General features: G+C 37.0%; 2 long non-coding RNA genes across 4 annotated transcripts in view; one reads left to right on the forward strand and one right to left on the reverse strand.

Annotated features, from left to right (window-relative positions):
- LOC138064832 (uncharacterized) overlaps window positions 1-5,376 on the forward strand; it is a 35,370-nt gene extending 29,994 nt beyond the window's left edge. The window contains exons 2-3 of the long non-coding RNA XR_011138093.1: window positions 2,452-2,503; window positions 2,602-5,376. This is a non-coding gene — a long non-coding RNA (uncharacterized lncRNA). The remainder of the gene's footprint in view (window positions 1-2,451; window positions 2,504-2,601) is intronic.
- Window positions 1-24,286, reverse strand: part of LOC138064831 (uncharacterized) — a 60,072-nt gene that overhangs the window by 28,137 nt on the left and 7,649 nt on the right. Inside the window, exon 3 of one of the 3 annotated variants that reach the window (XR_011138092.1) lies at window positions 4,113-4,586. The exons of 1 other annotated variant lie outside the window; for it this stretch is intronic. This is a non-coding gene — a long non-coding RNA (uncharacterized lncRNA). Of the gene's footprint in view, window positions 1-4,112; window positions 4,587-11,928; window positions 14,815-24,286 lie in introns of those variants that run through there. One more of the 3 variants, XR_011138090.1, reaches the window with a different exon arrangement.

Consider the following 24,286-nt stretch of genomic DNA (forward strand, 5'->3'; position numbering starts at 1 on the left):
TAAAAACATGTGCAAGTTCTAAATGGGTAAATCCTTAGTCATACAAAGAGATGCCCTCTCTCCATTGATACACAAAGTTGCATTACTTCTTTCTAATATCACATATCTTTGGTTTTTTCTACCTAACACCCTTAGGACACTGAAGCCGTGTTCTAATTCAGCCGGGGGGAGAAGGGGTCTGTCTTTATTTGGCTATTTTAACTCTAAACTCCTAATGCGCTGTTACTTCTTGGGTTTTTTTTCACCCTCTAACTTTGTATTCAGGATCATCAGTGGCCGCTCTAGACTATGCAGTCTATACTAGTTGCAGCCAGTGAGCTGCAACACTTCTCGTGCATGACTGATGCATTTGGAGACTACTCTGTCACTTTTTCTATTTCTACTTGAGAGGATATTTCTTTATCTGTTAGTTGGTTGGCTGCACAACAAAAGCCTGCATTCTACTGGAGGACCAGAATCCACAGTTGTCTTTGGGAAACCAGTTGCAGCTGTTGTATCTTTTGGTGCCAAATAGTAGCTGTGTCTAACCTGGCCCTCAAAACTTCAGATAAATTATACAGTTCTGGTACTACTTTGTACTCATATGTGAAATACAGGACATATAAAAAAATGCTCACTGAAAATTTAAAGCATACAGAGTACAAGACATAATTTCATGATTCCAAATCATACAAATCACAAAATGTTGGTGCTGACTGACTGATTGGAAAATGAGTTCATTGTGGGAAGGAAGGCAGTGATACATAATCTGGAATTATGTAAGGCAGCATTGATATAATGTGCAACAGAAGAGATGGTACATGCTTATAAGTAAAAAACATGAAGAGAATGCTACTAAAAAACATCTATTTTTTGCTCAAACTTCTTTAGAATGAAAGCATATCTTCAAAACCAGTCCATTCTTATACAATGAAGATTTTGCTTTGACCCACATATTTTGGAAGTTTATTGCTTCATTTCTAGCTGGCTGAAGTGATCATTCATTTCACTCTAATAACTAGAATATTGGATTACTCTTGGACAGTAAAAGAATTCCACTCTATATAGCATTTTGTGTACAAAAAATTGCCTAAGAATTGAAGGAAAGAACTTGGCCTTGATCTCTGTGAAAGATGGATTCCAACCACATTAAAATTAGGAAAGGATTTTTTTTGATGGAGGGAGGGAGAAAACTGTAGGAAAATGAGATTATTTTAGCCAAGGAAATGCACAACCTTGTAATGCTTAGAGAGGAAAAGATACTGTAACTGTAGTTGATTTCACTAGGCTGCAGCATCTAATTTTCTCTCTTCTTTGAATCCTCCAATTTATACTAACACAGGATATGACATCCAGTACCAGATAATTGGTTTCTCAAGTTTAGTATCCTGTCATCTGTAATACCAGATGGTGCTGAGCTGCAGAAACACACACCAAAGCCTGGTTCTGCACAGAATAGCTGATGGTCAAAAACTTCCTATTGGGCACCTATTCAGCTGTGGAATAGAGAACTTCTAGGACAACTAGTTCTTATCTGCATACAATTTGATCGGCCTAGGGTTAATAGGCAATACTAAAAAGGTTTTTATCGGTCATAAATTAACCTTGATTTTAACAAAGTTATTGCCACAATAATTGATGCTGAGACCTTGTGTAACAGGGAGGTCTACCATTATCATGCTATATAAAGTGATATTTCCTTCTTTCACTTAATATAACTTTTGCTGCTATCAAATTGTTCTTAGTGACACAAACACAAAATCAGAACTGTCATGCTGGATTTGATCCAATACACTGTCTGCAACACCTGATATTGCAAATAGTGGAACAGAGAATTTTCTTCAAATTCTGATAATTATACGCGGTGAAGAAAAGGGTATTCTGTTCAGTCCAAATTTTTTGTTAACTTCACCTATCATGACCTCTTCATTCTCTTTGTTCATATAAATCACAAATCTCTTTCAAGTCACACTAAGTTCCTTTAGCAACTTTCTATAGCAGTAATTTCCACAATCCAATTATTTGTTGTATAAATAAGTCTCTTATTTTAATTCACTTTGAACTTTAAACATTCTTAATTTCCCATCATTTTTTTCAGTTACTTGACTGGAAAATGGAAATCTATTTCTCCAGACCATTCAGGAGTTTATATACTTCTACTTATGCAAGATTCATTTTGAGATTTATACTGGGCATAGTCCTCTACTGTCTTGCATTTGTAAAGTCACTTCTGACTGTGTTCTGCGAATATAAAAATTTTCTGTAATAGAAAAGCAATTTGAACATGTTTGTAAAGACTAAAAAATTAGGCCAGCGATATACTGTTATACATCCACTACCATCTCTGACTCAGTTACAGTTTTGAAAAAAAAAATTGTCATGAGTCCTCAAAAGATTAAATTAATTATAATGAGAATTATAATTAATTTAGTTGAAGTCTTCTGGGAATAAATATAAACATATGTTTTTCAGGCGGTAAGCAAGATATCGATATTTAAGATGCCTGGTGGGCTTATTTCTACAGGTACGTGTTGAAGCAAGAGGAAGGCCGCTCTTATTCATTGCTATGTCACAGGTAGGAATAAAATTAAATATAAATTCCTAACGTGAACTGTCTTTAAGGTGGCAGCGTCACAGACTTCACTACTTTGATCAGGAGGTTGGACTGAGTTGGAATCCCAACCTGAACTATCCTACGATCCACTGACAACAGGACGGACACCAGAGACAGACTCTGTTGAACTTATTTGCCTCCATTTTAACTCTTTAATTGCATGTGGCAATGTTGCTGTGCTTCAAGGCATGTTTTGAGGATCACAGCCACAGGAAATTAAACTTTAAGAGCCCTGGCCAAAGCTGCTGGGGAGGGGAGCTCCACTTTGCCTTCGGATGTGTTAAGTGCTGTTTGGAGATGGAGAGGTGAAGTTGTCTGGAAAAACCACTGATCTGTTCCTTCTGTCCGAGGAGTTCCTTTGTCTAATACAGCAGTCACAGCTATCTGTTTCAGTCCCTTAGGGGGCCAGCTGCCCTCAGAAAGGGGGAAGGGATATTAATTGGCTGAGAAAAGTCTCAATTTTCCTCTTTGAGCCCTGCCTGCAATTGCTACCTGAAGATGCCTTTAGCCACAGTCTGTGCTGAATTGTACTCTGAGGGGCAGAGTAGCTGGCAGCAGAACTTGCAGTCAGAAGCCTGGTTCAATTGCAAATTAAAACACACCACAGCTGCAGATGTTGCCAGCTTTGTGTGTTAGAAGCCTTCTATTATTTCTAGTGCAGTGGATATGTTGCACTAAACACGTGTACCAGACAACACATTTATCTTTTTAAAAAATCTTCTGTCCACCTGACTTACCTGTCACTCATCTATCTGTAAGTGCCAAGGAAGGAAACTGCGACAGGGAATTGGGCGCAGCCGTGGAGGAATTTCAGTGGAGCTGAATGGGCAGCACTGGCTGGCTGCACTCAATTGCTGTCTCCTCTAAAGTCCACGGATACCCCTTGAAATATCTGGAAGTTACTGCACTTTGAAGCAATACTGCCTTACTACTAAAAATCTGCACTGCTGTGGGACAAAATTAAGTATTTCTATGTATATCAAAGCATACAAATCTTCTGAGTATGATGATGCCACTTGTATCTCACAGTATAGCAGCTTGGCAAAGTTTGCAACACATATCTATATAATATGGCTTCTGTACTAGAGATTCTGAGTCAAGACCAGAGTCTGTGTCTTCCGCTGTGAAAAACACTTCATTTCCAGTCTACTCAGCAAGCGTTTCCCGGTACATGTGCTAGAAGATCCTATAAGCAGGCTTTTCTCATGTCTCAATGACAAAGTTTATCTGAATTGATCCAGTTCATCATATTTTTGTCTTGTCAGAATGCAGAGTGAAATATAAAAGCCTGCCTCTCTCCCTGCGTGCACGTACAAATTGTGCTGATGCAGTGGGATCTACAGAGGCAATCGAGCCAGACAACTCTTGGTATAAAAGGCTGGCTGTGGGCAGGCTGCTCTCTGTGGGAGCACTGGCCATGGAAGGGTCTGTGAGCCAGCCTTAGTGTCATCCCTCAAGCCGTGCTGCCATAGTCAGCTCCATAAAGGGCAGGGAAAGCTATGTATCGTACAAAGAAGATGCAGAGAATTTCTTTTATTTGACCTTCACGGCTAATGTAATGTTTTTGTAGGACTACATTTTTTATTCTCAAATTGTTTATATTCATTTCCTTTGGGCTTTATACCAGTTCTAAAGGCAGATTACAAAATGCATACCTTTTTGGTTCATGTATCCAGGCTAATTAATAAATAGACAAAACTGCAAGTGAAACACAACACTGCAGGTTTTGTGCAGCACTTTTTAAAATCCAGAGAGCTTTTCCATGCTGGTGGCAGCATAGCTCTAAGATCTTACAATAACAGTCAGTGTAGTTAAAAGACATTCAAGACAGTGCAGCCAACTCAATTTCGATATTCCCCGCCTCTTGTAGATCACAGAAGAGCCAGAGATTCAAAATTCCGCCCATCCGCTGGTTATCAGGAGATCAGGACTCTTGTGCCTTGTAATAGAGTGTCCGAAGGAAATCTTTGCCAGGGACCCTTGCACAGTTTTGCTTTCATGAAAAAAAGGACAGAGGAAACAGGGCATATTATGAAGATTTCAAGAGCCACAAAAGTCATAAGACTTTCACAAAGTGCTGTTCTATACCAATGACATTCTGAAAGTTCAGTTCTTCCAGGCATTTTCAGCTAAATTTAAACTATTAGCAGTACAAATGTTAGAAGTAAACAAACACACTTATTTGTATCTTGATGTTCTTGTTCAATAATTGGTCAGTGACAATTTGACCTTTGACAGAATTTTGGGGTATTTCATATTTGGGAGATTCTGCATACTCAATAAAAGAATATACTGTATTTCCTCTGCACGTAAGCACAATATTGCTTGTAACACATAAATGCAAGAGCTTACACTTGACAGTGCATTTCATATGGAAAAATTTGCAACGAAATATGTGCATTTCTCTGATAAAATCCAAAGTATTCACATTTTGACAAAGATTAAATCATCCTGCAGCATGTGCTTATCTATGTGCTGTATTTTGTGCATATGAATAGGTCATTGTCTTCAAAGTTGCTATTAATGCATGAAAAATTCAACATATGCATGAGTTTATGTAGGAACCTGGCCTTACATAAGCATTAAGAATGTACTGTGCTTATATTACTATGGCAGTATCTTCTGGATAGAGAGTAAGCATGTTTCTTTTGCAGTGTGCCTCTCATCATGTATTAGTTTCATGGTTATTTGGAAGACAGTCTGTAATGCAGTCAATCTTTTAATTTTCATGAAAATTAAAATCACTTACAAAGAAGTGACATACACTATAAAATAAAAACGTTAAAAGTAAAATAATATATTCAGTCCTTTATTTTCAAAATTCTCTGTTGCATATTTTATGTGGTAGCTACTGAACTTCATCCAAAAATTCCATTATCTTCAATGAAATTGGTCCTTTAGAAGATCTTAAGGTGTGCCCTATTGAATTCAGGTGATTTTTGCTAGAAAACTATTTTAAATGCCAAACTTATAAGTCTGAATATACCAAATGTGTTCTACATATTGGAGGGTTAAGTTTTTAGAACTTCTGTCCCTGTAACCTGAGATAGCAAAAACAGAGGCATGATAAGGCTGAAAACCACTTCTTACAGTAGTCTACCGCTGAGCTTACTTGCCCATAAAGATCATTCTATCCTACCAGTAAATGTCAATGTGATTTAACCACGGTGGAGAGTCTTTGCAGGTATTTTCCTTAGCGTGAGAAAGAATTCCAGTGTCACAGGCAGTTTAGGTGCCATGGTGTATTTCTACAGAAGGAAGTTAAGGACTGTTAGCTCTGTAAAATGGCAGAGCTTAAGGGCTGCTAAACCAATTCCTAGACTATTTGAAGAAACTTTACACTTCAGATCCAAATTAGACAGGAACCCCTTCTGCTCTAATGTATGTGGTAGCTGACTGGCCTTAGCTGTAACTCCTTTCCATCTATTCTTTGTAATGCGCTGGAATGCAAGTTAGATAGTGGAGACCTTGTGCCACCACATATTCAACTTCCATTGACTTCAGTGGGAGAGGAAGGGTGCCAGCTTTTTTAATAATGAGGTTGTAAACATTACTCATCGCACTGTTTTCTGTCCATTGAATTCTGCACCACAGGTTAACACACACAGTGCTGTGATTCCTAATGCTAGAAGAAAATAAAGCACTCAAGGGCAAATATTGCTTGCCTGACTCGTACAGATCTTCCCACTGGGTCAAATTCTGCTTTCAGTGTAATCCTAATGAAGGGATTGCTTTCAATTTATGCAGGTGTATTTGGAGACAGGAATTTGTCCCACTGAGTTTACTCTGTAGGCTGATGTGACAGCCCATTGAGATTAGTTAAGATAGCAGAATTTCGCTCACAAGGGAAAAACTCTGTGGATGTATAGTCCTACCGCGAAAAGTAAGATCTTATTCAGAGCAGAGTGCATGGAATGCATAACTACACTACAAAAAGGATGTTAAGCATCTTATCATTTCTATTTGTCTGTACTCTACACATACAATGCAATAAAAATTCTGTGTTAGGTACAAAATGAAATGAATGCAACTAAAAATGAGTTTGTTCTAAAACAGCAACGTCCCCAAATATTGTGACATTCATGACTAAGCTGAGAGTGTATCTAGCCACTATTTAGATTGTCTCTCATCTCTCAGAGCAAAACACATTCCGTGAGAAGCTGAATGATGAAATTTTAGTTACAATATAATTTTCCAGCTGTTCAAAAAAGGTATATCATGGTATATATTTCACAACTGCTGTAAAGCAGTACAATTAACGGATGAACCGTAATATCCATCTGGGCCCAGTCCTGCAGTGTTAAGTGCCCTGAATTTCTACATTACCATTGAGCCAGTGGGAGTCTGGAGGTGCTAAGCATTTTGTAGGGGGACTAAGAGGAGACAAGAAGGTCTTTCAGCATGTCTCAGAATACAGCCAACAGCCAATAACATCAAACTGATCTACTGTCATTAATCTAAGTCAGGGATACATCAGTATGGAACATGGTGCCAATGGAAAATTGCTTCGCACTGGATGATTTGTGTCTGTTTCTCTAACACTAGCTTTGGAGGTCTCTTGGATGAACATCAAGACGGAGTATGAAAAAAGCTTGTTTTCACTGCCCCGGGGAAAAGAATCATCTGTGTGAACTCTCTTTACAATGGTAGGAAACATCTAAAAATATTTTATTTTTGGAATATTTATGCTATCTTCCTAAAAAGAAATAAAGATTATTTTAATCTTCACATCACTTCTTATTTTAGAGCCAAAAAAGATTGTCTGCATCAGAATGAGAACATATCTGGTATTTTTCATCTGTTTAATAGACTGAAATTTTACTTTTTCTTTTGATGCCCCAAAGGAGTAACTTCATAGCAAGATACATTTTGTGAGTAACTTCTTTACTTTCACGTGGAGTCAGCGTGAAAGTATCATCTCCCTTCCATGGCAATATTCTACAGGCCTTACACTTAGAAACTTCCTTTCTTCAGGAGACTTGTCAGTTACATCTTGTGCCAAAGCCAGCTGGTTTCCCTATTCAGGAACTTTGTGTTTCACATAATCTCCTTGCTCCAATAGATTTTTATCTGAGTGACACAGTAAAAATGTATGAATTGGTTTATTTAATGATTAAACGCCTTCTCTCTCCCCATCCCATGTCAAGAACACTGTAATGATTTGACACAGAACAAAAAGAAACAAGAGTTTCAGTAGGCTTTCTACCTTATTTTTTCCCAAGAAACTTAATTTCTCCAAGTACCAAACTTCTTTGAAAGATTTAAGTGTTTTTCATGGACCTTTAAGAAATAAGTGGCTAAGATCTTATCTTGCTGCTCTGATAAATTTGGTATCAATTAGATAAAACTCTAGGACATTCTAAAATGTTCTCCAAAATCAGAATATTCTCATTAATGTAGAATTCAAAAAACAATTTACTTAACTGAGAAGATGAACGTTCACCTGAAATCTGAGCCTACTTTCACAAAATTCAGTCTCACGAGTGATCTCTGATGCCAGTAAGACTACTAATATGAAAAAGGATTACTGCTGTCAATAAAGCTTGTGGAATCAGACCCTAAAGCTCCACTAACAACTTTACCATTAATATTATTATTATTTGCTTATAAAATAATTTGTTACAGTGCCATTCAGGCTGATGCCATATACCAGGTCCTTCTGCTCCATGTATTGATTTGGGATTTGTTACTTTAACATCATGAACTCAAAGGTGAAAACAAACAGAAATTCAATTACTCTTCTGCCATCCAAAACCCATATCTCTGGCTGTACCTTACAAACGGTAAACTTAAAAAAGCTAGTAAAGGCATAGATAAAATAATTCTATCACATTAACTTGATTCTGCAGAGATGCAATGAGGAATCAGTCAGATAAAAAACTGAACTTACAGTAAAGGAACATAACTTAAATGCAAAGAGAAACACCGAGGCAGCCAGATGTCTACATACCGCCATGTTCCCAGAGACTGGAGTACTCATGACAGTTTGCTCATTTAAAGACTTACAAAGTGAACATTTCAATATTTACTTGAAGCCTTCTTTATTTTGTAGCTTGTAACAAGCTTTTTAAAGAACTCTTGGGAACTTCCTCTAAACATCATTGTCAATTCTTTCGAGAAAAAATGAAGAAAAAAGCAGCTGTCATAAAGACATCCACTGACAGAAACCTACCCTGTCTAGCCCAGCTGTGGTATTTTTTCACTAATATTCAGAGCTTCCCTCTTTCTGTGATTATTGCTGTGCTGGATCGCTTAAGTACTGGGCACATCCTTTGATGGAATATGCAGAGCTGATTAGAGGTAAAGGAAGACAAGCAGATGTCTCAATCATAGGTCAGATTCTCTCTCACTCTTTTGTCTTTAAAGTTTCTGGAAATAGTGATTGTGCAGAAAGATTTCAAACATGGTTTGAGAGTCACTAATGCAACACATCTACCTGCGTTGGTAGTGAGCTTGAGTCAGTTTCACTGCCATGTGAACTGCTCTGTTCATGTTCATAGTCACCACCATATGGCATCTGAACTGGCACTTCAGATATCAACATTAACGGTTACACATACACTGTTCAAAATCTTTAAGAACATCAGGATAGCCTCATCTCATCAGAAAGTATAATAATAATTCATCAGCTGTGGAGAGATCTTAACAACAGGACTTACGTAGGAAAAATAGGGGTCCACTTTTCTTGGTGGTAAGTGCAATTTGCCAAGTTTTGACGAAAACTTCTTAAACAATCACTATTTCAGTCTGATGCAATGTAGCCACCAAACAAACAAGTTACGGTAGCTGAACTGAAAATATGAAATTGTATTCACTTACTTGATAATCTGTTTTAACTTATTCTTCAAAAAGTAGATTTTTTTTAACTACTTCTGTGGTCATAATCTTTATAGTATGTTAGTCACCCAACTACTTATTTCAGACGTGCCTTGCCAACATTAGAATTTTTTGCCCCAAATATCACTGTATTGTTATCACCCATTCAGTCAACAATAGGAGTAGAAATTTAAACAAATTACTGCTGGCTATTAGGTTTTTAATCCATTCTGATGTAGTTCACAAAAGAAACGTTAGACTCCATGAGGCTTATAATACCACAATCTAGTTTCAGCCTGTTCTACCTTAATACTCTTCCTTGTCTGTATTAGTAAAGCCAGACAGATGTCAGAGGTAACAGAAGACCTGGAAGAAAATTCTAGTGTCAGTAGATCTGAGAGGAATCCTCCACTGCTGAGAGACGCAGAGTTCTCTTTACTTTCTTTTCGCTATCCATGCTTGTCAAGTAGATGCGGTAATTTCAAGTAATTCTTTAAAGCCTATAAACATCAGAAGTAACATGTAGCTACAGAAATAACCTTACTGCACTACCTAACCTCCCTTTTGATTTGAAGAGTTCAAGGTCCCTAAAAATGAGGTCATTCAGCCTCCATAGGCTCATTAGCAGGCCTCCTTAGATCAGAGATTGCTGGTCCTACTGACTAGTGCCAAATTATGCGTGATGGTTTTCATGATATACTCAACTGTCTGCTAGGGACTGAGCTGAGACCACTAAACTAATTTTGCGTAGGAGTTCAGGTTTAAGCCGTTTTTAAACAACATTAACATATTTCATATATTTTCTCTCCAGGAAAAAAAGCCCTTGATAGGCCAAAGCAGAATAGTTTCTATAACATAAGGTAATCTTAAATATGATCGATGTAGGATCTGCCTAAGACTTGCTGTCAATTACAGAATTTATCCCAGATCAGATGAAACAAGTGTAATAAACCACTTAAGTGTTATAAGGTATGCTTCCTACCAGCATGAATTATGTATCTATCTGCAGCCAAATGTACACGTTCTATCATTCTGAATATTAAATACAAAAACTATGTTTAAATAATGTGAAGGGCCTGATTTAAAGCAACAAAAGCCAATAAATTCAAAGTTTATGCTGACAGTCTATCCTTAACTCACACAAATTGTTTCAAACAGGTATAATGGCATGAATTACTCCCCTCTTACATTTATGTTTCTGCTTCCACATTTGAATTTCCTGAGTTTTGTCAGCCCAAGTTTCTCCAACAGTGTCTTTATATATAGTTCTACAATGTAATTTATAGCATTGTTTTTATTCTTTACAGCAAATGTATACTTGATAGAAAATTTAAAAATGTATATTGTTTGTCTGAGAGAATTGATTTGTTCTTCTGGAACTGTTTTAGTTCCTCTGTTTAATACACAATCAAAAAGTTGAAAAATACATATTCATTATCTTAATTTTTTTTGTTTAGACAAAAGACTTTAACTGGTCCCTCAGGGCTTTTCTGATTTCTTGGGTTAGCATGGACCTGGCCAGATATTTACAATGCTCACTAAAAAGTAAAGTAATTATTATTAAACATTTAAGTGGAGTCTTAACAGTATGGATAACAGCAACATGAAGGTCTACAGTGTCGATATTTCAAGCTCTGAGTGAGTTTTAACCACTTTGCTGGGTTTCCCTCATTTTATATGGCATCACAGTGTAAATAAATATGAATAGGACTTTTAACAGTCCAATCCAAATTCTACCTGAGTAGCTTTTTTTCCCACTAGATTTCATGTAAGGATATTTAGAATGAAACTGATGGAAAATACAAAGGAAAGGTATGATTTTCATATCTCTGTGCAATGCAGCTACTCAGGAAGTACCTGCAGATGCTTGGTAAGGGGTGAGAATGAAGCAAGATGGTAGTCAACAATATGATGCATCACTAAAGCAAATAAATGCAATTCTTAACTGCAAACATATAGGCATGTCATACAGCACAATCATAAAATGCCATCTTAGTTATTTAAGTTCCGCTAGACAAGAATATGAGTTATAGTATAGCTAAGTTGGGAGCACAGAATGTTTTTATTTATTAAACAAGAGAACATTCTGTAGTATAGCTTAAATGTCTCAGTCTGGGCAGCCAGAAAATCCTGAGTTGTAATACCAGTTTCAATACTAATATAGATATTTTGAGAGAGTCACTAAATCTTTCTTCCTCTAAAATTCTCCACCTGAAATACAGGAATATTTACTCCACTGGGGGTTGCAAAATTTTACTTGCTATTTTTGCTACAGCACAGCAAAAATGTATAATAGTACATGTATGCAAAATACTATTATTATCCCCTTTTCATCTTTTTATATGAACTTAAGCAAATTTTTATTGTGGACAGTTTATTGCATCTGTTTCTAACTTACCTAATGTTCTTCAGATAGTTTAGCATCTAATGAGTTTGCTCTATGTGCTTTTTGAGTGCATTTGAATTGTATTATTACTGTGCTAGAGCTGCAAAGATGTTAACAAATAAAACCTCTTGGATGACTCTGGTAGGTTACATTTTTCACATAAATGTTAAAAAAAGCTTAATATTTCTCTGTAATTTAGTTATCCATCAAATGTGATTCTCACTGTGGACACTATTCTTCATCTGAAGATGGCAGAATACAAAAATGATAGTAACTGTGGAAATGGCCCAACACTTTCTCGTATTGTTATTCAAAAGCTGTTTTTATTCTGTTTCTCTGAAATCTGCTCCTCCGAAATATGTGGAACTATATGATTTTACACTTCTTAGAGAAATGTTTCACATGTCATAAAACAGCATAAGAGTACATAATTTATGTACACCTGGCTCATGAATACTAGCTTTTAAGATTCATATGCTTCAAGATTCTTCAGTAAGGTTCTGACTTAGTACCCGTGATGTCAGAGGAGTTTGTAACCTAAGTAAGTGAAAAAAAGATCAGACCGCAAGGATTATCGTATAAGGTAATTATCATAGGAAATACCAAAATGAACAAACATAATAGAGCAAAAGAGCATTATTTGCATGAGATTATAGTACAAAGTCTAATTCATACAGAAATTGGAAGTGTCTTGTTCTCTGTCTCTCTCACTCACTGCAGACATCTTGAGCTCTGTAAGTCCAGGCTCCAAATTCTCTTTCAGATTTATGTCCAAAGGTCACCACTATCAATTAATATTTTAATTCCTATTACATTAATACTCCGTTATTTGTTGCCCCGTCAGAGGATCTCCATCAGGAAGTGAATTATTTATATCACTAGTTAGCTGTGTTTTTGAATGCAAATACATAATCTTGTGCTAATGTTTCAACTGAAAAAAATGTAAATTAAAAAATATCATAAATGATGGTCTACCAACTAAGGTTTGGTTAGAACTCCCATTGAAAACATGAAGGTCTACCAAGACTTTTTTTCTCAGTTAATCTACAGGACTAAAACTTCATATCTATATGTTAGGACTATACCTTCAGAAATCACACACATAAACACATGCAAACAGAAAAAAATGAGTAGGTTAAAGTTTGGCAGCAGTGTTCAGCTAGCTATAAGCCATACATACATCTATATAATTGTGTACAGTTTAGAACAATGAAGGCCTGCGGTATGTGTGTGTCTATAAATGTGCATGGCTAAAGACAAAAAAACAGAGAACCAAGGAAAGATACCCAATACAGAACTGAACATATAAAAAAGTATATAAACAACAAAACCTTTATAGTGTTAAAGAAATAGAAAGTATAATGTAAATATACAGAAAGTAAATGAAGGTGGCTGTTATGATTTTAATTCATTTTAGTAATTCACTGTCTTGGGGGGTTTATTAATTTCCTTGGTATTCTTTAAATAAAATGGAAAGGGAAACTGTTCTGAATTAGGTCTTGAAGTCTATATCTTATTTTGCTGAATGGAATAGGGCAGGATAATCCTTTTATTGCTGCTGCTGCTTTGAGCAAACAGTTATCAAAAATGGAGAAAAAAAGGGACTGAGTCCTTTTTCTTTTCTTTATGATGAATGAAAAAGATTTTTGTTCCTGTTTGTTTTTCTCCTAATTCTAAAGACATTCTGAGCCTTGTGGGCCTTTGAAACCTATCAGTGACCGAACAATTAATGAACTTTTGACATTAATAGAATCTTATGTTGAGAAGTTAAGCAAGTGAAGGAAGGATATTCCTCCTACTGTCTGTAGGCTACAGAGTACAAGTGCATAACTAGGCATTCAAAGTTTAGAAGTCATATCTATAGAAAGCCTCCCATGAATAGCTTGGGAGCTCATTTACCATTAAACCCTCAGTTTCTGAAGAATCAGTCATCTGCTGTTGCATTACTGTCAAAAATACTGGGCAAACAAAGAAAAGTCACTAATCCAAATGTCTCTCAGCTGCAGCACAGAGTCTTGGAATAATGCAATATCTGAAGTTGGGAAGTTCAGCTTGACTCAACTTTTTTACGAGCTAAGGGAGAGATACATGCGAGTAAAGGTGTACTCGTGATTCCCTAGAAATGGGACAAGTTCTTAAAATTTAAGTACACCCATTTAGAAGCACACAGAGAGGTACAAACAAAGGACAACATTTGAAACGGAAAAGGACATAATCATTGACAAAACAGAAGGAAGTGACAGAAGCTGAGAAATACCAATATGTGCAAAGGAAGACATGTTAGAGAACTTCAGCTCAGCAGAAGAGACTTGAAATGTGAAAGTAACACAGTTCTAAATCTCAAGAGCATCAGGACAGGTGAGGAAATGAAGGATGGCAATATGAGTATTTATTGTTTTACTTATATCTGAATATCTCTTTTGCTGTCTAAAGTAAAGAACGATTTATCTTATCAAACATTTTGAAAGTCTTTGTCCGTTCTTGTTATTGATAAGATGTTCTTGAAGTGGGGACTGTAAATCAGAAAGAGGAGCTCCTGGAAAGACATTGCTTAAGCTACTGGGCTACTTCAGAAGGTATTCATCAGTAGTCTAGAGTTCAAAGGCAGCTAGAATATGGAAACTCAAATCTAAAAAGGCTGCCAAGGACTCCATGGCTGCCAAGTTCACGCTGTTCTTTGTGTGTCATTTCACGCAAAATATTTAATGGGTCAGTTTATATATTTGAAAATAACTTACATATAGACATTAATGTCAGTTTAAAAACAGGTGCTTTAGAACCGACGAAAGGTGACAGGAATGTAGCTTTCATGAGCTGAATTTCCTATGTATTTGTAGGAGACTGCAGGGCAAACATTACAAACGTGCAAGTATGTCCCCTTGCTCTAATCTCCGTTCCACCTCTTCTTTGAGATATGTCTCTCAAGCAACCCTTTCTGGTTTTTATCAGAATTCTTCAGAGAACCACAGCATGTTTCAGGCCTCTTTAGAAATGGTTTCTTCTGTGAGATCACTAGATCCTGAAAAACAATGGAAATTTTATATAGTTGCTGGTGCTGGGTAGCTTCCATTCTTCTCATTGGCCTGTCCCTGCTCTAGATTTATGCTCTGTCCCTTCCAGGTTTCACCAGATCTCCTTATGGACTGCTGGGCTTCTGCTCTCTACTAACTGTTAGTTCTTCTTACAGAATTAGTTTCCCCCATTTGGGTCCTTCTGCTGGTTGAGAGCCTAATTACGAGGAGAAAAAGCAGACTATGGCCTCTAACAGTGGAGGAAAAATTTCATTCCCCACAGTTCAGCTGAAGACATTAAGTTGCAGTTGAACTGAGGGAATTGTGGCGTGGCTCGAGTGTCAGACAAGACCTGTAACACTGAAAACAGCATGTTTTTCATTTTAAGGATTTGGTGGACATCAATAGGAACTGCATTTCAGGCCATTTTCTAGCTCCATGTTTCGCTTGACTTGTATCTCCCTTTTCAGTCTTGGAACAATCAAGACTCAGAAAAACAACTGACTACATTCAGTTTCTATATTCAGGTTTCAGAAGTGGGAACTGAAATCAGAGACTTCTGGGATTTGTTGTTCCAGCAGCTGAAGTCTTACATGGTGTATGAGTGTGGCAAGTATGGTTACCTGAAAGATTCTTGCTGGAATACAGACAGGCCCGTGTGGCTAGTCGGGTTAACCCAAACAAGTGTTAACCGCCGCACTGTGGTGCAGTGAATGGGAAAAGAAAAACTCCATTTTAAGTTCTGAAGGCTCTGCAACTCGATGCAGTTGACCCTGCATATAGATAAAACCATATATGAAATAGAAAATGAACCAGCTGTGCTATTGATGCCTGGGAACACTGGGCTGCTACTCTTTCCCATCCAATAATCAGATATTTCATCTTTTAAGCTTTGTCTGGATAGTTCAGTCTTCTCTTAATCAAGTCTTGCTTTACCTCAGCTTGTTCAGCTGCATGGCTTTTACTGAACAATGTTCAGCTCTTTCCAGCTCCAACTCAGTTGTACATAGCAATAGAGAAGAGAGAGAGTCTATTCCCATGGCTAAGGCCAATACACTGTAGGAGCTTAAAATAGCATCCAATTAATCAAACAAAAAACCTTAAACAAACAGTAAAGCAGAACTTAAGAAATTCCTATATCACAGTGAGATGCTTTCTCATCCAACTCTGCGTTGCTTGCTCAAATACCAGAAAAGTAGCTTTAAAATTCTTAGGAGGAATGCAGATTTTACTGGTTCATTGTGAATAGAAAGGTTTATTCAGAAATAGTCCACTTAATAAGATTGCTCTAGTGGTCTGGGAGTGAAAAAAGACAACAGCACTTTGGCATGCACAAGTTACTGCTGTTGTCTATTCAAAGTCGAACCGGAGCAATCAAAGTGCCAGCACCACCTTTCAGGCAGGCAGCTGCTAGGATATGTCTGTCTCCTGCTGTTTTCCTTGTGTGAGGACAGTGAGTATGTAGCTGTATAACTTGTACCATGGAAAAGCAAAAGAAGAGCTAATCCAGAACCCAGTAAAGAAAAAGGAGTCTTTCAATTTACATCCATAAGCTTTAGATAATGGTGACTTTCAGTTATTTTGACATGTGAATGGAGGACAACACCAACCGTACCTGCTCAGAAAAACAGTTGCAAAAGTATCAATACAAAAGCACAGAATCAAATCCATTGTGCGAAAAAGTTGTCTGATGTTTTAATATGAGTATCTAACATACCAGATGAATGGGAATTGTGTTTGGATGTTTAGCTGCTCCATTCATCGGTATTTTAAATCCTACTTTTCTGTAAACGTAGAAGCTCCTGACTGCACACAAATAGTAGAAATCTATGTTATTTTTTCTATTACTATAACAATTTGCAACAGATGTCACAAACAACAAGATATAAATGGATAATTTCCAAACAGGATTTGGAATATTTGAATACTGAAACAAGCGAGTGATTATAAATGCTGTCATCTGCATAACCAAGTCTAAAAATCGGATGTAAAAAAGTAGACATTAAAATCAGAGAAAAATAAGAAGAGTTGGAAAATCCTTTTCTGACCTCACCCCTCAGAAGATTTCACCAGTGGTATTACAATGGTTACAAAAATATTTAGACAGAAATATAAAATCATTTGGATGCAAAAAATGAGTGAGCTGATCAGTGTCACTTTTCTTTCTAAGAATATAATTAATCTCACAAGAGCTTTGGGAATTTTCATGATGAGGACATAATTTTCTATACCTTTTATATCATGTAAATAATTGCAGCTCTAAGAATGTGTTATCCTTTCACTATTCTGAGTTTGTAGCACTTTACATTCATTGTGGTCAGGTCTAAATGCCTACATAAAACACAAAGATGAAGAAAAATCAAACCTTTGATTGGAGCATTGCTCTGATTTGGAGAGTTTCTGTCCTTTGAATATTATGCATACAACCATTATGTTGAGACTCATGATGTACTCCAGGCAAAAGAAAAAAAAACAATATTGAACAAGCTTTTGAAAAAAAAAGAAGCTGAAACAAAAAGTTAGCAAAACTGTTAGTGTCTTTAAAAGTCCTCTAAGATCTCTGAATGAATGTGTGTGTATGTGTGTGTGTTGTTAAATACATATAAAAACACATATCTTCTAAGCCATTAACTTTCAAGGAGGTAGTAATACTGTCAGATATTATATCTAACACCTCTTCTTCCAAATTTGTAAGTCAAACTCTCATTTGGCCAATATTATTTGACCTTAAACCAAAAAATTTTTAGGATTTTTGATATATTGCAAGGTAGAGTCACTCAATGGAACTAAATGCTCTATCACCTTCCAGTTGGTTTGCATAGCTCTGTCCTGTTAGTTTAATTATCTGTCCTTAATTCTCTATAGATGGTAACTTAATATGCATAAATGTAGCTTGTTTTAGAGACAGCATAGCAGTTTACAAACTGGACAGGAATATCATTGCAAAAACCTTAATGTTGTTATGAAACATTTGCCTTCTTGTATTTATGGCTGTTTATCCTTTTCTGGAATATTTATGGAATCTGCTAATAACAAAAATATCTCCTAATAGCTGAAAGCCCACTGTGACATTTAAATATATGGCTAACAATGAGTCAGCTTTGGTGGTGAAGTTTTATTGACATTTATGAAAAAGCAATCAAGGTTTTAATTAGCCTTTAGTTTTTTAATAGCCTGTTGTTTTCAGGCTTTCCATTTGGAATTTCCAGTACTCCTCTGTTTCACTTGCTTTTTCCAGGTTACAATCCCATATAAAATAATGTAAAATAAACTGAGATCTAATATCTGCTAAATTACTAGAACTCTATTTATATTTCTCAGAGCACTATTGGGTGGTTGTCTTTCCGTTGTCTTACTTGCAAAATGTCAGTTTATTTCCTTTCAGGAAAAAAATGTTTGTATTTCTGTGAAAATTTTAAATTTCCAAATGATTCAGCAATAAGGAAATGAGTAAAATTTATTTATTTTTTATTTAAAGTTGAATAGGAAGGAAAATCTAGTTACACTGGGGATTGCAACACAACATACTAGTTTATGCTATGCTTTGCTGCTTGTCAGCACTGTTTGGAGACCTTAGAACACCAGTCTGAACGAGGCTGTAAGATCCACTGCGAGGGTTTGATTCTTAATATATCACATCTACTGCAAATGAGGTCATGCAAGCACGGTCAAGACCAACTTTAGAGTGCATATTTGCCCCACTGTGAATGTCAAATGGATGGATTTAATGTCTGACAGGGTGTTTCTGCTGTGCACATACAGAGCTATAAGGACACAGATAGTATGCTCAGGTCCCTTAATAAGGTCTGCCATTAATTACTTAACACGTTGTACCATACTGGATATGGTGGTGATATCACTCAAGTCCTAAAAACAGTGAAAGAACTTTGTAGTATCAGAGAAAATCACAGTGGTATATTACAAAAAGTAAATGAACAAAAGGTGTAAAAATAAATGTATGTGATAGAAAGAGTTGTCATTGCCACATTGAACAGTATGGTAAACGCCTATGATTTCATATTTTTTCACAGACTATTTTGTTGAGAGAAGTCATACTCTTCCTTGCCAATAAATGATCAAGAACACATCCTACGCTTTTTTCCCTCTAGTACTGGTGATTCACAGAGAATAGCCACTTTGGGATATGATCTGGATTGATATTTAAGACTACTCAACACAGTGAGAAATAAAGCGTTCCCAAAAAACAAAGGGCAATTTGTAATTGACCTGTCCTGATCCCCCTGCTGTTACCTTCTCATCAAGTTGACCCCTTCATACTAGCAGTTGCTGGCTCCTTTCTGTTTATCTCCATTTTATGGCAGGAGTACACAAAAGTTTTAATCTTATTCCTACCAAATTATGGTCGTTAACCTCACAGAATATGCTAATGCTACCCCTGTTAATCATATTGTGTATTATATTTAGCTTTTGTATTGGGACTTTGCACAAACCTTCAGCATAGGCTCCTAGCCAGTAGGAATTGGCTTAAAAACGTATTATGTTATAGTCTCCTGCCATCTGGATTTGAAGGAAAATTCAACTCTGAGAACTATATCAGCACCCCAATCATCTGTTAGCTATGTCACTGTCGTCGTGATCTAACTCCCTCATGGATAAATAAGAATTAGAAAGGCTGATCAGAATGGTAGTAGTAGAGGAAATAGCTTCATTGTCTTCCGGGTAAACTATTCTTGTCGGTATTTTTTTTGGTGCATGTTCCCCTTCTTCCCAAAAGACATCATCCACTTTCCCATTGGTTTGAGCAGGGCGCTAAGCCAAGTGCAGTCTGCCCCAGTGTCCATTTCTGGAAGCCACAGAAAAGCTCTAGGGAGAGAAGGTGGCGCTGCCCCTGCATGTGACCTCCTGACAACGGGAGGCACTGGTTAAGACATGGTAGGAGGTGGCAGTCCTCTCGTCAACAAACAGATGATGCCAGTAACAGGGGTGGGTGAGTGCTACCTGTCAGAAAGTCCATGGTTGGATCCTCTACCCTAGGCATGTGCTACCCTGTGGAATAAAGGCTGTATGAAAAATCCTGCATGTGAAAGGCTTAGTTCAGTTAATGCATGCCCTCTAAAGCCTGGAATAAATCATGTATACAGTCTGTACAATGACTGCCTCAGACTATGAGTAAATAGTGCTTGGGATGGAAGTAACCAGTCTGAAGAAAAAAGGAGAGAATTTTAATATATCCCACAATATTGCTCTTCATTAATAACAGTTATTTTTAACTTCAATTTCAACTCCATTCAGAAAATCTGAGGAAAAAAAGAATTCTGATACATACAGCTGCCCAGAGACAGGATGGCTCAGCAAACAGAGCAGAAAACAATTGTATTGGTGTATACTGGAGGAGTATTTTCATTTTTCTAAAGTAAAGAATAGGAGGGGTTACAGTGATGAGTGGCATGGTTGTAGAATGACTGAAGACAACAAAAATGGCTGTATAAAGGCACTGAAAGAATTTATGGAAGACAGTCTTAAGAACAGAGATGAAGTAGGAGATTACAGTAGTCTCCAGTACAGGTTAGAAGAGCTAGAGGAGAGAAGACAGAAGGCTGCCAAGATACCTAAGAATTTGTAGGTACTGCTGAATAAGAGGACATGTAGGGCAAACCCCTGGAGAAGGAGGATGGCCCATTAAACCACATAACCACAGGGACAAGGCAGACGAAGACGCCCGTAAAGGGAGAAGGAACAGAAGGACATGTCACCTGCATTGATAGTCCAGCTGGTGAGGTGAGCAAACGCAGGAATAAAATAGACATGGAAGAATCAAGATTAGAAAAAATGTGTAGAACAGGAAAGAACAGTGAAAATTAAGATGGGGATGGTAAAACTATAAGCTAACAATGTGCCAGAATAGAAGGAAATAAGGAAATAGAAGGAAATAATTTCTAGTGGCCCATAGTCATCAGGACTGGATTTAGGCATTAATATATCACTGTAAAACAAGAAACCACGAGTAATTACTTCAAAGGACTTTAGGAGTAAACAGACAATAAGTCATGGTACGAAGGAATGGTGGAGCAAAAGAAGTATCAAGGGCAGGGAAAATATGACAAGTGCCAAATGTCAAACTAAACGATACAGTTCCAAGAACTGAAGCACATGCTCAGAGTTTTGTTAGCTACATAAAGAAAAAGAGTAAGAAAAAAAGGAGTAAGCCTGCTTTTCAGTAGGTGCAACTGATGCATATTTCCCAGATATGGGCCCAAGATTAGAAAAAAAAAAAGTCTATTTTAATTTTCAATAATGCAGTGGTTGGGGGCAAAGGCAATATGCCTACTGGGACTGAAGAAAAAGGAAGAGAGCTACTATTCTATCCCTAGAAATCAGTGAGAAAAGGAAAAAGAAATTTTGAGCAAATGAAGAATCCACATGCAAGTAATCCCACTGTAATTTTGGTTATTTGAGCCATAAATTCTGTAATAATTCCCTATCACTGTAATTGATACTATTTAGATGAATATAATTATTTAAAAAAACAATATATTAATGAAGGATATAATTTTGCTTTCTATTACATTTTTCTAATTTTTTTACTAGACCAAATGCTGGGAAGGACGGGTGGATTCAGAATTTCCAATCGGTCAGTGAGTCAAGGACTACATATTTACTTGAACCTTTGTATGAAGTTAACAATAAAGCACCTTCTTTATATTACTCTCGTTACTAGAACGAGAGCAAGTAACAGTATTTTGCAAGCAGCATTTCTCTGGATATAGTCCTATATAAGTGTATAATCTGTATAAAGGAAATTTTCATCCAAATGAGCTTTAAAAGAGCATTTGTACAGGGTATTATTCAATAGAGAAAGAAATCCATTAAAGTGATACAAAGAAAAAGCAAATCATGTTCTCTCAATAACTGGACCAGATAGGATGCCAGTTATTGATTTAGTCTAGGATACCGGAATACTAAATCTTCTTCTGTATTCAGCCATAGTATATCTTTTGGAACGCTCATGGTGATTTATTTTTTATATTTAAAAAATAATCCCATCTGAGGGCTGAAGACCTATCTTCACATAGCCGCATTTTTGTTTCGCTACTAGGTGAAATCACTGGCTTTGACTGAAAATTTCCCTATATAAGTATTGTCCATTAGATTTTGTTTTTTTTCTGTTGGTTTCTTCCAGGAACTGGAGCATTGTTACTTGGTGCCTCTCCGTGGCATGACTTGACAACTGGTGCAAACGCAGGCCTTCTAATTTCCCCCACTTCCCCCAATTTCAGACATTATTTCCTATATGTACCTATTATCTGGTAAAGTATTTCCAAATAGAAAGGCCAAGCCTCTCTCTATATGATAGTAGGACAGGGAAAAAGGACAGTGACTGGGCACGTTTGCTCGCTGTAGTCTGTCAGAGAAGCGCAAGTGCTGACCTTGGTCCCACAAACAACATTTCATCTGTAATATAAATCAGTATAATAGCTATTTCCCCTGGGACGAATGCTTTAGGAATAATAGGTTTTTTTTTGTCACGCACGAGGTCAAAACCATCCCTTAATAAATACCATGTGATTGGGTAAGTTCTTGGAGGAGGCTGAATGACCCTCACGCATTAAGTTACGTTTTCTTTGTCTGTTCTTATAGGCTTCAGAACTAAGTGATTCTCCTTGGCTTGGTAGACCTTTCTTACCAACAGAAATGTTCCAAATGGTGAAATGAAGCACCAGCACCAAGCTTCCTAAATCTGCATTAAATCAAGATGTTTAGCAGGAATGCTGCAATGTACTGCAAAATACAATATACTAATGCTGGTAGCATTAAATTCAATAGATTCTCTAGATATGCCAGCCGATTATTTCCCTCGTATTCTACATCAAAACAGAATTCTGCACATAGATAGTAAGAATTCATAGATATTAAATTATATCCTTGAGTATTCCTGGGGGATATACAGTAATCATACCAAATAAAGCTACAACATTTTAGGAAGCTACTCTCTTCAGTTGCTTGTTCTGCTCCTCCTCTAAAAGTTTGTATTCCCATATAAGATTTGTCCATCCGCAGAGGGCTGGGGAAGATTATATTTTAAACTGCTGCAGCTAGATTATCCAGAAGGTGTCTGTCAAAGCCTTATCATCTAATTTGACCAATGTACCTTGGATTCTCAGACTGATCTGCAGTGAAGCTAAAGGACGCTGCAACATAGTTTCTGGATCGTGAAATACTACTAGAAAGCACAAACAGGATATCAGAGCAACTCAAGGATCAGATCACTTTGAGCATACTTTTAAAGTAGCATGACTGCTACTTTTTAAAGTAGCAAGACTGCAAGAGCTGGGCCTAAGACTGCAAGAGCTGGGCCTGTTCAGCCTGGAGAAGAGGAGATTGAGAGGGGATCTCATCAACGTGTACAAGTATCTGAAGGGGGAGTGTCAAGAGGATGAGGCCAGTCTCTTCTCCGTGGTGCCCAGCAACAGGACAAGAGGCAATGGGCAGAAACTGAACCACAGGAAGTTCCACCTGAACCTGAGAAAAAACTTCTTCACTGTGAGGGTGACAGAGCATTGGAACAGGCTGCCCAGAGAGGTGGTGGAGTCTCCTCCGCTGGAGATATTCAAAACCCGTCTGGATGTGATCCTGGGCAATATGCTCTAGGGGACCCTGCTTGAGCAGGGAGGTTGGACGAGATGATCTCCAGAGGTCCCTTCCAACCTAAACAATTCTGTGATTCTGTGATGTGTGGTCAGGAGCTGGTAGAACACCAGATTGTTCAGGGGACACAGCTGACAGCCAGAAACTCACTAGGAAGAAAAAGCCTTACCTGCTAATAATGAAATGCACAATTAGATTTCAACATTGGATTTATCCAGACTACAGATATTGCTCTATGTGCTCTTGTGGCTATATCTCTTTCCCAGAGTAAAGTGAGGACAAATCAAATTACGCTCTAACTTAACAGATGTTGCAGCAGTATATTTTCTTTATATATTTCATTGTCTCAATATATTACATTAGAATAAGAGTTCAGACAATTAAAGCAGTGAAAAATATTAATATCAAGTTCTTTATCACTCATTTCTGGTCATCTTTGGTGTTTTTCTACCATTGTTTGGACAGTGAAAGCAAATTACTCCTTTTCCATCGTTGTTTACAGGAGACAGACACCTACTCCATTACCTGTGTTACCTATATTAGGTGTCTAAAAACATAGGTCAGAACTGAAATAAAATAATAATAATTTTTAATAGCTATTTTCATTTGCTTTTTGTTTCACTTGTTAGGTCGCGTTTAGGTATAGAAATGTTAGGTCACATTTCTATACTGCTGTGAGGGATAGAAGCACAGGGGATAGAGGGATAGAGAGAAAAAAAGAAGAAACAACCCAGAAGTTTTCATGTAATCAAAGGACTCCAGGAGAGATCTTAAGGAAAATAACAATAACACATAGCTTGTAGTAAAATTATGAGAGCTGAAAATAATTAATTTCATTTTCAGAAGTCCCTAAAAATTCATGGGATGTAATAA

Source organism: Struthio camelus, chromosome Z, assembly GCF_040807025.1.
Source record: "Struthio camelus isolate bStrCam1 chromosome Z, bStrCam1.hap1, whole genome shotgun sequence".
Classification (NCBI taxonomy): Eukaryota; Metazoa; Chordata; class Aves; order Struthioniformes; family Struthionidae; genus Struthio; species Struthio camelus.